Below are 14,888 nucleotides of genomic sequence, written 5' to 3'. Positions count from 1 at the left end.
AAGTGCCTGACGTGTGAGCTGAGATTTGTCCCTTTTTATCCAAATCTTTTCAAACTAGGAATTTGTAATACCAGAGAAAAGACGTGTTATTCAATTTTGAGTACTGCTTCTGCCAATCTTTTGTTCAGACCATCCACAGGCTTCTAGACGTCTACAGAATAAAGCCCATGTTCTAGTCCTGGTACCCTAAATTCTCCAAAATTTTGGGTGCATTGCTTCAATCTTTTTTCCTCTTGCTCTAGAACAAGGAAACCTTTTTTTTTCTAGACAAACTGAATTCCTGGACCTTGTCCACCCTGTGCTTCCTCCTGTGCCCTTTCTGGAGCGTGCCTGGAACATCATTCCTGCTTCTCTCCACTCCAGTCCCATCTGAATCCACTGCAAATGCTTCAAGGGAATGCATATCAGTTTGTGCTTATGGTCCCACACTCTTAGATCAGAGACTGGCATGAAATGATGTTCTTCAGTTGAGTTAAACTGACCCTATAACCAAGTGAGACCCCCTAAATAGTATGTCCCCCAGATTATTTCCAGTAACTGATCTCTGGAGTCCCTGTGCTCCTACCATATCCACCTGCTCACAGTGACTGTTCTTAAACTTGCTGGTTTCATGGCATCTCTCCGCGTGTTTTCTATACTGATCAAGTATGTGGTCACTTATTCAGCATGCTGAGCACAATGGTGCTAGGATGCAGAAATGCACAACCACACCTTTGGTGAGAACACACATGCAGTGCTAACACAAGGAATATCAAGGTCAGGATCATGGGAGGAAAACCAAAAGAACTACGGAAATCCAGAGGAGGAGGACTGTGGGAAACGATCAAGTCTCTATATAGATACAATGACATCCAATTCCACCTTCACAAAATGGCTTTTGTGGTAACAAAGGGTTTTGAGGATTTCTTCCCTTTCTCAGTTCTTGGAGCATTCATGGGTTATGTTAATGTGTGTGTGTGTATATGTATGTACGTGTGTGTGCGAGCGCGCGCACACGTGCCTGCAGAAAGCAGAAACTCCTAGGCCAGGGATTGAATCTGTGCTGCAGCAGCAACTGGAACCACAGCAGTGACAATACTGGATCCTTAGCCCACTGTGCCATAGGTAATTCTGATGGGTTATGCTACTTTTTAACGCTTAATGATAAGGATTAGAAACTGTGTTTACTGAGTGCTCACTATGTACCAAGGGACTTATAATTAGCACTTTACATATACTCATGTATTTAACTCTCACAACAACCTGATCCATTAAAATGTTCCCATTTTACAGATTAGCAAACTGTGGCACAGAGGAATGAAATGCCTTGAAAAAAACCACTTAGATAGTAAGAGACTGATCAGGGAATCACTAAGCTTGGAACAGTCAAGAGGGTCAACTTTGGGTAGCATGGTCAAGCAAGTGTCTTTAGAGGTAATACTTGGGAAGAGGCTTGAAAGAAGAAAAAGAGCCAGACTTGAAAGGAAGAGAATTCCAGGCTGAGTAACAACATGGAGAAGCAGAAGATGAGAAGCAGGGAGAAGGCCACTGTGAACAGAGTCAAACGAAAGGGAGGAAATCCAGCAGAGAAGGAGGCTGTACAGGCAGGCAGAAGCCAGCTCATGGATGGCGTTGGGGGCCTGAGCACGAAGTTGGATGTGTACTTATTTACCTCTGCACTGTGCAATCCTAATTTCTTGTTCTCTACACTAAAAGTCTCAATAGCAGGAACCATCTCTTAGGTTGTATAATATTTCTTGCAGTATTCAGCCCACGGTATAAGAATGTCACCATGTGCAGGAGTAGCTGAAAAGGTCTAATGTAGGAGATGCATTTGGAGGAAGAGGGCATTCCAGACTTGGGGGAGGCTAGCTGAATGGCTGTGAAGGGAGAATAAAAAAGTTCTAATAACAACAATGGAATATGGGGAAATAAGATTTTATCTGGGGAAGGGAGGGCAGAATTCTCGAAAGAAAAAAATTTTCTCTGTGAAGAAGAAAACTCTAAATCAAGATACAATTAGGACTTATATTCAAATTTCCTTTAAAAGGAAAACAAGTTCTCAAATTCCTTCCCAAATGGGAGTACTCTAGTATCTTGTGAGAATACAACAGATAACAGTATATAAATTCATAAGACAACACGACTAAGAAATGCCCAGAGATAGGAAAGTATTTAGTTACTAATGTTCATCTATGATCCTAGCAAGGGGAAGAAATGCCATGCAACAGTGGAACAAACATGGTCAGGGAATCAGAAAGTATATAATTAGAATCCTGGTTTGGCCACTGTGATGTAAATACGCAAAGTCAAGGTTCAATGTTATGTGACATCTTGACATCTGGTAAAACCAAGAAGGCCTTGAATACCTATCTGCTGGCTACCCTCCCATCCCGGCCCTCCTTACCAAAGGGCCCAGGTGCCTTCCTGCCTATCCCTAAGGAACTGGCTCAGTCCCCTGCTGGCTTGCAGGACCATTTGAAGAAGCCAATCACATCCTTCGGTGGGGACTAGGGATACCTCGCTACCTTCGTACCACCAAGCCTGCCTCCCACAGCCTCTGGCTGGTCACTTTGTTCACAGGTGCAGCTCCCCTGTAAGTCCGCAGGGCCTCCTTGAAGCTGTCCATCTCATCTTGCAAGTGCTGGGTCGAGTGTGTTCGACCCCCACAACACTATGGCAGGAATCATCTTCTCAAAGAGATGAAGAGATGATCAAAACAGCCACTTCCTGGATGTGTGACTCAGACCTCAGGCCAGTCACTTAACTTTCCCCTTCGAGCTTTTCATTCTGTGGAAGAGGATGAATGATGTTCATCTTGCACCCTATTGGGAGCATGGAGTCCAGCAGTGCAGTCAGGGCTAGACCCATGGTTGGGTCCAGGACCAGCCCCACTCTGCAACCGCCTCTGCACTGCCACAACTGACTTAACACCCATCAAAGTCCCAGTGAAACAACAGGTGGGGATATAAACGACAGATTGGCCAGCTTTGGTTAAAGCACAATCTGGCTCATTAGAAATGATAACATCCCAATTCCAGCTACTACCAAAAGGAACCCAAGGAGTATCTGCAAGACTTTTGGGCAAATCATGAAAGTAGACACGAAACTGCTTTCAAGATACTAAACAGTTGGTTGAACTGTACTTTGTGTAAATCTTGAGATGTAAATAACGTAGCAATTAACAGTAGTAAAAGGCTTTTTTAATAAGCTAACATTCTATGTGCAAATGCTTTATTTTTAAACAAACGAAAAATCTGGTTGCTCCAGATATAGGATAAGGGGGGAAATGGAGCTTAACTCTGGCAGAATTTCTTCAGATTTTTTCTTCCTATCACATCTCAATTTGTTTAAACACACACCTTGAGGGATCCATGTTTCCTTTCAATTGTTATGTAATTACACAACTTACACTAGTTTGTGTACTTATGTATTTGGAGAGGAGGAAAGTGATAAAACATGTATCATATATAATCATATTAAAATGAAATTTTAGAACTAGGAAGGGGGTGAGACTTTAGCAATATATGGAAGATCCTTTTGGACACATGACGGGGTGATCATTTCGAGGTGTCCTTTTTTGGTACTAATAAGTTTTTGACTTTATTTATTTATTTAGTCTTTTTGCCCTTTCTAGGGCGCTTCTGCAGCATATGGAGGTTCCCAGGCTAGGGGTCAAATTGGAGCCATAGCCACCAGCCTACGCCAGAGCCACAGCAACGCGGGATGCGAGCTGCGTCTGCAACCTATACCACAGCTCACGGCAACGCCAGATCCTGTACCCACTGAGCAAGGCCAGGGATTGAACCCACAACCTCATGGTTCCTAGTTGGACTCGTTAACCACTGCACCACGATGGGAACTCCAAATTTTTTTTTTTTTTTTTTTTTTTTTGTCTTTTTAGTTTTTGACTTTAGATTTTGGCTAGTTTAGTAGGGCCAATGCATAACTGTCTCACTGGGGGATGTGAACGTCATCCTCTTCAGAATTCTAGCTTGATACTGAAATATTACTACTTATTATAAAGTCTGAGGTAAACCATCATCCAGGTTATGTTACCCAGTAAGCAAGTGAATGTCACCTTGAGACATTTTTTTTAAACATACCTTTTAAACATAGCTCCTTGGCTACCACATTCAATATATATTTAAGCATGAGCTCAGATTACTTAACATGTTGTAAGCACAATGATGGAGCTTGTAATAAAAATAAGCACAACACCCACTGCTCATACACTGTAGTTAAGTGTATAATCGGCTGATCTCAAAACTATTAACTTGGACTCAAGCAGCAGCAGTGTTCTGTCCAATCTATTAGCTTCATACAATGCATATTAGCTGCAGATTATTGGAAATCTTTATGCTTATATGTTCAAAGAAAAGGGTTTCCATTGTATTATAAGTAGTTAAATATAACACTGAGGATTTATCTTAAACGTAAGTGAGGGAAAAAAAGGGAAAATTTTCTTTTATCCTTACAAACAAAGTAGCTTAAAAAATTTACCATTCCTAAGGAGTCTATATATTTCCCCATATTTACATACTACTGATGGGTCAGATATTTCATTTACTCTTACTCTGTTAAGTCTATCTTTTACTTGGGCTGAACAGTTTGTGAGTATTACACAAAAACATAACATAGCTCAGCGTTAATTTTTTTATTTTTTATTTTTTTATTATGGTTGATTTACAATGTTCTGACAATTTCTGCTGCATAGCAGTGACCCATTCATACATACATATATATGTACATATATATATATACACACACATATATACACATGTTCTTTTTTTAAAGCCATAAAGACAAATCATTTTCTTGATTCCTTAATATTGCATGGTATTTTCAACATTCAGATACCACATATTCTAAATGTTAATTATAGCCAATAAGATGTCATCAGCCAGTATAAATCTGTATCAATTTGGTTTTCAAAAATTTTTAAACCAATGTATAGTGCCAGATGATGCTCAAAAACATATACTTCACTGTTGACCTTAGTCCAGAACATTCATCTGCATTAATAGTTCATTAAAACACTCCAAGAACTTCATCACCATTTATCTAAAACCAAACAGGACTCCAACTTCACATATGAGAGGATGTAATCAGCTGACTTTTCAAGTTTTTCTTTTTTTAGGGTATGAACTTACGATGTTTTTGTTTACTTTCACGAAGCTACCCTAGTTCTCTATAAGGGAGTAAATCAATAACATAGCAATTCAGTTGGTGGAAAAGATACAGTCTTGAGAACAAGATTTTATTTGGTTCACTGCCGTATCTCAGAGGCCTGGTAACACAGAGAGTGAAACTCAGTCATTACTGGTTGAAAGAATAAACATGCAGTACTAGTCTACTATCAGAAATTTTTATTTTTTGCTTCAATTAACATCTTATAATATGAATAGGGGACCTGTTAAAGGCATCAAATGCTGAAAATACAGTGTTTAGTATTTTCAGTTGCAGCCTAATAAAGAATTTTTTATCATGAAATCAAACAATGTCTATTCTTATAGGACCATACTTAGAGTTTATTAATTTCATTGTGAATTGTGAGAAAAAAGTAGCAGAAAATTAGTCTGTATGTTACTGTTACCTGGAAATGAATCTATATGTAAACCATGCCTATAGGGTGGCACAGGGAAGGGCTCCTCAAAGCATTTAAGTTATCTTTAACTGAATAAGAAATATTCAAAAATGAGAAAGCTACCACTAAACTGGGACAGAGTAATAGAAAGCATTATTCTCAAATATTATCCTTCTTGGGATAAGAAAGTAAAGAGGAAATGAGAACATATTAGAGCTGGGCAGAGATTTACAGCAGTCATTTACCCACAAAAAGGTATAACTGGCACATTGAGCTATACAGTTGTATAATAAAAAGCCTTCTAAATATTTAAAAGATTAAAAATCATCTCAGCCAAAGTCCATTTAAAGTCTAATGTGACAATTATTTTTGGAAATCTGTGTTTAAATGCTGATACTATTCGTTACAATTTTTGGTTTTTCCTTTTATTCTGCCTTTTAACACATGACGAGTGTTGATTCAAATAAATGGTAATTTTCACTTTATGGCACCTTGCAGTCCACAATTTTAAAACATTAATTAATTAAAAAGGTACCATTTATCCTAAATTAGAGTAATGAGAACTAAGAAAGGCAAAGGTTCTTGCTTTTTTTCTCTACACATACCATTTTTGAATTTGAAATTGCCTGTGATATAATTACTGTATTGAGAAAACATAAAGAATATTTTATAGAAATTACTGAGAAGTTGATTTCTGGGTATAGCTACAGAACACTTATCCAAATCTTCTGGATTGAAAGTTATATATAACCATATGATCATGATCAGCTGGGTTTATCGACATGGCTTTTTAGTTAATGTATTAAATTTAAAGGTAGTTTTACAATGAATTTTTTGCAAGGGCTCATTTAGCAATTGTACATCATAATCTTCAGATTATTTATTGGCTTACACTACAGTGTGTGGGCCAACTTGGCCATATTCTTACTGAAATTATGTTAAACTAATTTTAACTGCTAAATATTGAGGCTGTGTTTTAACTAAGCATCACATAACTGCTTTTCTGTCATGTCACATTTATGATAACAAAATAACCAAACTCAGACCCTTAAGCTCCAGTCTACAGGGCTTAGTAATTCAAATAAATGGATACTATCTGAAAACAGGAAGGTTTTTCTATATACAGTGGTTATTGCAAATTAAGTGGTTTTCAGAGACTAAAACTCTTGTTTATACTCTTTTACTGTCACTGCAAAACTCTATTTTGTATTTAAGAGGCGATCCAAAAATACATCAGGGAAAAAAACCCCAAAGATACATCAGGAATGGTGATAAATCTGTAAACTCCATTATACAACTCATAAGACAGGTCTATTGAATATAATATGTTATCTAAGAAAAGGACAATAAAATTAACAGCTCAAGAGAAATCTGAGTGTTTTCAATGGTTACAATCCTTCCATTTTAAGCATACTCTACTATACTCATGCCATTTCCAAAGAACAATCTCTTGTTAAGGAACAATCAACAGGAAAGTAACGAAAAAATTAACTAACAGTCTGATTATTCAATGTTTAAAATCTATTACGTTATGCTAATACTTTTTACATACTGAGCTCCAAACAAAATTTGCTGATTTCCTCTTAAACAGCAAAATCTGTCTTCCTCCACATTAGACTCAACTTAATATACTCCAAAAGGCCCGTCTCTTTGGTGAGAGCAGTGATTTTCAAAAAGTGCTGTTATGCGTTTATTTAAAAAACTCCCCCTCAGAAATCCCATTGCGGTGCAGTGGAAATGAACCCGACTAGTATCCACGAGGACACAGGTTTGATCCCTGGCCTTGCTTGTTGCCATGAGCTGTGGTGTAGGTCACAGACGCAGCTTGGATCCTACATTGCTGTGGCTGTGGTGTAGGCTGGCAGCTGCAGCTCCGACTGGACCCCTAGCCTGGGAACTTCCATATGCTGTGAGTGTGGCCCTAAAAGACAAAAACCAACCAAAAACCAAAAACCAAAAAACCCACCTCCTCCTCACTGCCATTCCTTCTCAGAGGAGGAGGAGGGTATGTTAATGAGGACTCGGCTTTGTATGCCTACCCTACTGCAGCAGCCCAGCTTTTACATGTGCTGGAGTTTGAAATCAAATTCTGTTTAAAGAAAGAGTTTCACATCTTAAAAAGAAAAAAAAAAAAAAAAAAGGAAAAGCAATAACACTGTAAACAATTTTTTTCTTCTTTTGTTTTTGGCCAAAGCATGCAGCAGCAAGATGTGGGATCTCAGTTTCTAGACCAGGAATTAAATCTGGGCTGCAGTGGTGAAAGCACTGAATCCTAACCACTAGACCACCAGGGAATTCCCCGCTGTAAACAATTTACGAGCTGATTTCTTTCTCCTTTCTTCTGTTTTTTCCTTATACACTCACATTTCACCCTTCAGAGGAAGTGAAAGACTGAGGGTGAGAGGTGAGAAAGGGTTGAGGAAGAAAAGGAAGAGATGCTTTGCTGTGAAGCTCATGTTAGATGTTAGCATCCTACTGAAGTTGAGTGTGCACTGACCCTTACGTGCTTTAGTAGATTCAGAGGTAGGACTCAACATTAACAGAACCTGTTTTCAAGAGCCACATGTAAATATCACTGTCACTTAGTACTTGAGGGGCTTCACCTACACGTGTTCTTTGTCTCTACTTAACAAGAGTAGCAATGTGACAGCGAGGACACTGGGAGCTTCTACAAAGGCAGAGTACTGTCATTATCTTTATTCCTAAAGCCACTGCTATAGATAAAAGTAACGAGAAAGTCCTACCATTACAGATCATTTTCTTTCAAAAAAATTTTTTAAAGAAAACCCAATTCCATTAACCCAGTGAAAGAGTGGACAGCGTTCTCATTGCCTCATTGTTCTCATTGTTCTCATTGCTTTTCATTGCCTCACAAGCTCCTGGAAATATATCAATACTCTACTAGCATGTAAAACTCTCCAATTAATTCACAAAGCTCTATTGAACATCTTTCCCACAGTGTTTAGACAATACATTTAATTCCCATAACAATACAAAAAAAGTTGGCTAATATATGAAAACATCTTTTGAATACTTGGATTTCAGCTAGACATTTTCTGGATGATTCTTAAACTGTGTTCAAGAGTGTTTCTTTCTATCCCCAAATAAAGGAGATTCTTTTTTAGACATGAAGTCAATGTTTTATTTTTTATTTTTTTCAGTTTTAATAACTACATTTTCCTTTCCTATCTTTATACAAAAAGGTTTATTCTTATGGTAATTTATTTGTCAGGACAGAGGAGGAAGGAGAAATGGGAGTAAATGGATTTAATGTCTCATTTGAGAAAATGATACAAGGATGTGAAAATTAAACTATTCAAATAACAATAACTTTGCTTCATGAAGAGAGAAAATAGGCCCTTCAGGATCTGTTCTTCACTACTCATCAAAAACACCCACCTGCTATAGGCAACACAAAAAGAGAAGAATGACAGCATCTTATGGACTTATGAGAAGTCCCTTCAGAGACTTCAAAACAGTGATAAGCATAGTTGAGCAGTATATGTTAGGGTACATGGCTGAATACCTCAGTGGAAACTTCATAGGAGCAAGGACTTCCTGGACACATCTCAGTTTGAAGTCTAGCTTAGCTATCTATGCCTTGAGGTGAGTAATTTAACCTCTTTGAGCTTTACTTTTCTCACATACAAAGGATGTGTGTTTACCTCGCAAAGCTGTTGTGAGTGAGGATTACAAATACCATGTGTTAAGTGTCCAGGATAGGGGCATGTAACAGGTTCTTAGTATAGACAACAAAATTCAAAGTCTTTAGTTAATTGAATCTTCAATAAATTATAGGAGGAAAAACAAGAGAATTGCAAACTATGGCAAAGTTATCAAAACTCCAGTAAACACAAAGAAAATTACACAGTGATACAGAATTTCAAGCAAGGCAATCTCACGTTAGTACTTTAGAAACTGTAAACAGAGGGTGCCTGATATGTGAGTCTAGCTGAGCCAAGTGAAGGCTGGCTGGTGGTGACCATCCCCACAAGGCAGCATGCTGCTTCTCTGGCTCTCCCTTCAGAGAAAACTTCAGGTCAGCCTCTTCTAACAGCTCACTGGGCATGGCCCGGAGTGGACCGCCATCATATTAAAAAAAAAAAAACCAAATTCTCAGCAAACATACTCACCTTCCAGACGCACCATCATTCTTTAAGTGACAGAGGCTCAAAATCTGCCATGGATTTTTATACCAAAGCTTGACAAAATTACCTGTGTCATATCCTAAGTAACCATCTCAAAACCTGTTCATTTCTATTCTCCAAACTTCAGTTTCCCATTAAGATACTCAAAAGATACTTCACTGTTGTACAGACCCACTGACTTTAGTATTCTCTGCAGTTTCTCAGAATGAGGTCTGTGGTGGCCTGCAGCAGACTCACCCATACAGATGTTAGGATGCACTGGTCAAATCCATGTCCATCCAGTAAAATGCTCTAGCTATGGGAACCCAGGATTTCACAAACTTTCTAATTAGGTCTTATGAACACAGAAGCTTGTGAACTATTAATTATGAAATAATCAAATTTCACCACTACTAAGAATAATAGCCAACATATTAAATGCTTAATGTGGGCCAAGCACTGTTCTAGGAGCTTTATTTGGATGAACTTGTTTAATCCTCATAATAACCCTATGAAGTAGGTATTACTGACACAGCACTTGACACATGAACAATAAGGCAGAGAAAGGGGTCACACAGCCAGAAAGGGGGGGAAAGAGACTAAGCTCAGGCAGTGTGCACCCAGATTCTTTCCTCTTCTTTTTTTTTTTTTTTTTTTTTTTTTTTGCTTTTCAGGGCCACACCCACGGCATATAGAAGTTCCCAGGCTAGAGGTCTAATTGGAGCTACAGCTGCCGGCCTATGCCACTGCCACAGCAACGCCAGATTCAAGCTGCATCTGTGGCCTACACCACAGCTCACAGCAGCACTGGATCCTCAACCCACTGAGTGAGGCCAGGGATTGAACCCACAACCTCATAGTTCCTAGTCAGATTCATTTCCGCTGCGCCACGATGGGAACTCCGAGATTCTTTCTTCTTAAGCACTGTATAGACTTCTTCAGTCCTTTATTCAGGGGCCCTGCTCAAAACTTCACCCTTTCAGAATGAATTCCTACCACTGTCCAGTATGAAGGAGCTTCTTCATCTAGACAGATTCTCACTGTTTCATTGGGGTCGTCAGAATCACTAAAAGCAACTGAGATAAGTGAAGAAGGCATTCATCATGCCACTTACTGTAAAACCAAGAAAGCAAACTTGAGAGGGCAGAACACAAGGGCTCTGGCTCCACGTCTCTGGCTCCCTTCCTTTTCTGTGATGCTTTCATCTTCCATCTGGAAGCAAGACAGTTCCAGGAGTTCCAACCCTCATATTCGGACCGGACCACCTCCAAGGAGGGAGTGAGAGCATCGCTTTCTGTGTTACCTTTCCTCTTTCCTAGATGTGAGGAAAACAGCACCAGAGCTCACTCCGCCTACTTACACGCATGTCTCATCACTCAGGCCAGTCCACACTAAGAAAATAGGGTTATTATGAATGGCTTGGACTAATCACTGGGGTGGAATGGATGTCAGGCCAACTGTCATGACCACCACACTCACTGTCCTACATCTGCACATACTGCATTCCCCTACGGGCATTTCCCCTTCTTCATTTCTTTCTTCCATGGTCTCCAATACTCTGAACTTAGCCATAGTTTCCAAAACTTTGTGCTCACCTCATGGCTACTCTTCGTTCCTCCCTCCCTGTCTCCAGCCATCCAATCAAATATGTTTGGAGTGTCAGGAACAAGGCAGACACTCTACTGGAGACCTGAGCTATAATGGCAAGGAGACAAACAGTGCCCGCCCTCATGGAGTGTACATTTTAGCAAGGCAGCAGATACAAATCACAGAAGCAGACCATGCAGGATTATCAATTACAAAGGAAACAAATATGGGAGGGGGAGCTATTTTAGTTACGTGGTCGCAAAGAAAAGCCTCACAGTACAGGGATATGTAAACTGAGACCTACAGAATGAGAAGGAGTCAGGCAAGAGGTGGGAGGGAATCAGAATATGCAGGGTCCCTAGGGTGGGAAAGACCTGAGAGAGGTCCTCAACCTAAATAAGGAGAAGTGTATGAGGACCAGGGTTGAGAGGCCAGGTCACATAGGGTCTTCCAGGGCCGGGTAAGGAGCTCAGAGTTTGATTTTATTTCAAGCATTATGGGACAGCAATCGAGAGCTAAACTCCCATTTATATTTTATAAAGATGACTTAAGTTAATCTATAGTGACCGAATGGGGATGGGGTGGGGTGGGAGGCCAGAGAGCAAGCATGAGAACACGATGCTATGGAGAGAGGCCAAACTGGGGATTTATTTTGTAGGTACAATGGACAGGACCCAGCAGTGAAAAGCATAGGGGACGGGTGAGGTAAAAACTGGTTTCTAGAGTTCTGGATACACACACACACACACACACACACACACACACACACACACACGGAAGCCATCAGCATGAGAGGTGATACTGATGTGCAGCCTGAATATGACATATAGATGCATGTTCGCATCTAGATGTAGTTTTCAGGAACATTTATCCTGCCTGGTGTTCTCTGAGCTTCCTGGGTCTGTAGTTTGGTGTCCAACATTAATTTGAGGAAATTCTCAGTCACAACTTCTTCAAATATTTCCTCTGTTCTTTTTTCCCTTCCTTCTTCATATTTTATTATATGGATTTTATGAATATTTTTGTAGTTGTCCTACAGTCCTTGGGTGTTCTGTTCCTTTTTTTCATCTTTGATCTCTTCACTTTCCTTTTTGGAAGTTTTATTCAAGCTCAGAGCTTCTTTCTTCAGCTGTGTCCAGTCTCCTCTTAGGCCCACTAAAAGCATTCTTCGTTTCTATTATAGTGTTTCTGATCTAATTTCTTTTTGATCATTTCTTTTTGATTCTTTCTTAGAATTTCCATCTCTCTGCTCACATTGCTCATCTGTTCTTACATCCTGTCTATCTTAGCCATTAGAGCCCTTAGCATTTTAACCACAGTCTGATAATTCCAACGTCCCTGCCATATTGGAATCTGGTTCTGTTGCCTGCCCTGTCTCCTCAACCTGTGTTTTTTGTCTTCTAGTATGCCTTGTGATTTTTTTCTTGATAGCTGGGTGTGACGCTTGAGTAAAGGGAGCAGCTTCAAGCAGGCATTCAGTAATGCAGCGATGGGGTACAGAGTCAGGGGAAGCAGTTGCAGTCCTATGATAATACCAACCTTTTAGTGCACTTTTGCCTCTGAACTGAGAGCTTCTGTGTGACTAAGTCTTACCCTCACTTATGTGGGCGACTGGAATGGGCTGGAGCTGGGTATTTCCCTTCTCCCAGGTCAATTAGGCACTGATAAACAGTTTTTCTTGAGGACAGCCTTTGATATGAAGAAGAGAATACTCTGGAGTGTTTCAGAACAGTTCGTTCCCCCTCCCCCTGCCGTAAGCACAAGGGGTTCACTGTGAGAACCTCATCAAGCTCCTGAAGGTAAACTACCAAACTGTAGGAGCCACTATGACTGGAGTTTTTAACTCTCAGACTTGTCTGCTCAGAACCCCCAGTGATTCATCACTTACAGTTCAGGGTTTTGTTTTCCACCCCATTACTAGTTTCCACAGTAAGTTGCTCCAGTAAGTTGTGATTCTCTGTATTTGCCTGTCTCTCTAATTCTATGGCAACAGTTTGCCTTGTGACCCCACTTCTCTGATAGATCTAAGGCGAGTTCTTGATTTTTCAGTTTTGTCGGTTTGTAATCGTCAGCACAGAGTAATGGCTTGCAAGTCCCTTACATGCTGGACCAGAAGCTGGAGGTCTCCTCATTTTTTAAATTACAAATTTTATGGACAGATGGGATTTGGGAGACATATCTTGTTGAATCTTCTCTTTTTAAAGATAAAAAAGCATGGAGAGAAGAACGCTAAATGGCGTGGCCAAGTACCTAGACCTACCTAAAGTCATCGAAATCTAGCTGGATTCCAGCGTTCCTTACTTCCTACTTAAAACTAAAAAGCAGCTCTGCCTTAATATAATTACAGTTATGTTTAAAGACAGAAAAGAGTCCTTACTTATACAGACATATCCTGAAATATGTATAAGGAACTGGTATTTGCTTTAAAATCTGAAGTCAGATGAGGGTGGGCAGGGGTGTAGTTTGGACATGTGTTGATAAATGTGCTAGGAAAACAGACTTCTTTATGCTACTCTCCTACTCTGAACATGACTGAAAATTTCCACAGTCAAATGTTAAAAACACGGTAAGGTAGAAAAAGAATAAAACAAGTGTTTATTCATCATTCACACTACTAAATGAATGAAAGAATTGATGCTATCAATTAGAGGACATGCAAGTAAACATGCATTGAAAGCTGATACCAACTTACTTGCCTTAGTACCTCCACCAAATCATAGAGGTAAAATAAACTCTACCAGTTATTAATTAAATTGATTTATATAAAAATCAGTCATACTTCTTTTAACTTCTCATTTTAACACCTCATAGTGATCAGAGTACCTCAGCCCCAGCTGAGACTGAGCTGAAATGATACTTAACTTCGACTCTCATACACAATATAGTAACTCAATTTGCTTTTTCATTCTTGAATAAAATATTTTGCCTGCAGCAGAAGAACTTTCATTAATGGCACAATGTGCACAAGACTGTAAAAACAATGTTCATTAATCCAAATAATAGGATTAAGTTTTCTATACTTTATCCTTAAAAACTAGAAGAAAAAGCTATCAAATTCAGTATCAATTAAGGTAAATACAGGAAAATCAGAGGTATTCAAGTCTGTTAATATTGGTTCTCCATGGAGGAAGGCTACCCAATCTTCTATTAGAGGAGATCTATCAGCTGACTGCTTTAGTGCTTGATTACAGATAAATGAATTCAGTTAGGAAATCATTTATACCTTAATATGGGAACTGCAAGACTTCACTATCTTTTCATCAATACTGTACTACAAATTATATAGTCTCTGCTTTATATCTTAGACTTATATGGTTGAATATAGAAAAAGATCTTAAAGATTAATGTAATTTAATTTGGTGTTTTCTATAGAGCATGGCACAGTAAATAAACAACTAAATTAATGAAAATTATCAAATTAGGGAATCTTTCTAAATTAGGGAAGAAGGGTTTGAAGGGCAACTCTTAATTATCCACTCACTCTCAAATTCTCAGTAGTGTGTTCCTTCCCACTAATCAAGAGGTCAACAACTGGACTCAGTCACTAAGCCAGGCAAGATAAGCCTTCCTTCATATCATGAGCTGAGGAGGATGTGGGATTCTGCTTT

General features: G+C 39.3%; 1 protein-coding gene across 5 annotated transcripts in view; it reads right to left on the bottom strand.

Annotated features, from left to right (window-relative positions):
• Positions 1–14,888, bottom strand: part of UBE2E2 (ubiquitin conjugating enzyme E2 E2) — a 383,225-nt gene that overhangs the window by 149,359 nt on the left and 218,978 nt on the right.

Source organism: Sus scrofa, chromosome 13 (genome assembly GCF_054392235.1).
Source record: "Sus scrofa isolate SSC_HxYL_T2T_F1_AM1 chromosome 13, Sscrofa_HxYL_maternal_Yorkshire_Landrace_v2.0, whole genome shotgun sequence".
NCBI classification, from domain to species: Eukaryota; Metazoa; Chordata; class Mammalia; order Artiodactyla; family Suidae; genus Sus; species Sus scrofa.
Note: the sequence above shows the minus strand (reverse complement) of the source record. Positions and strands in the feature narration are given on the sequence as shown.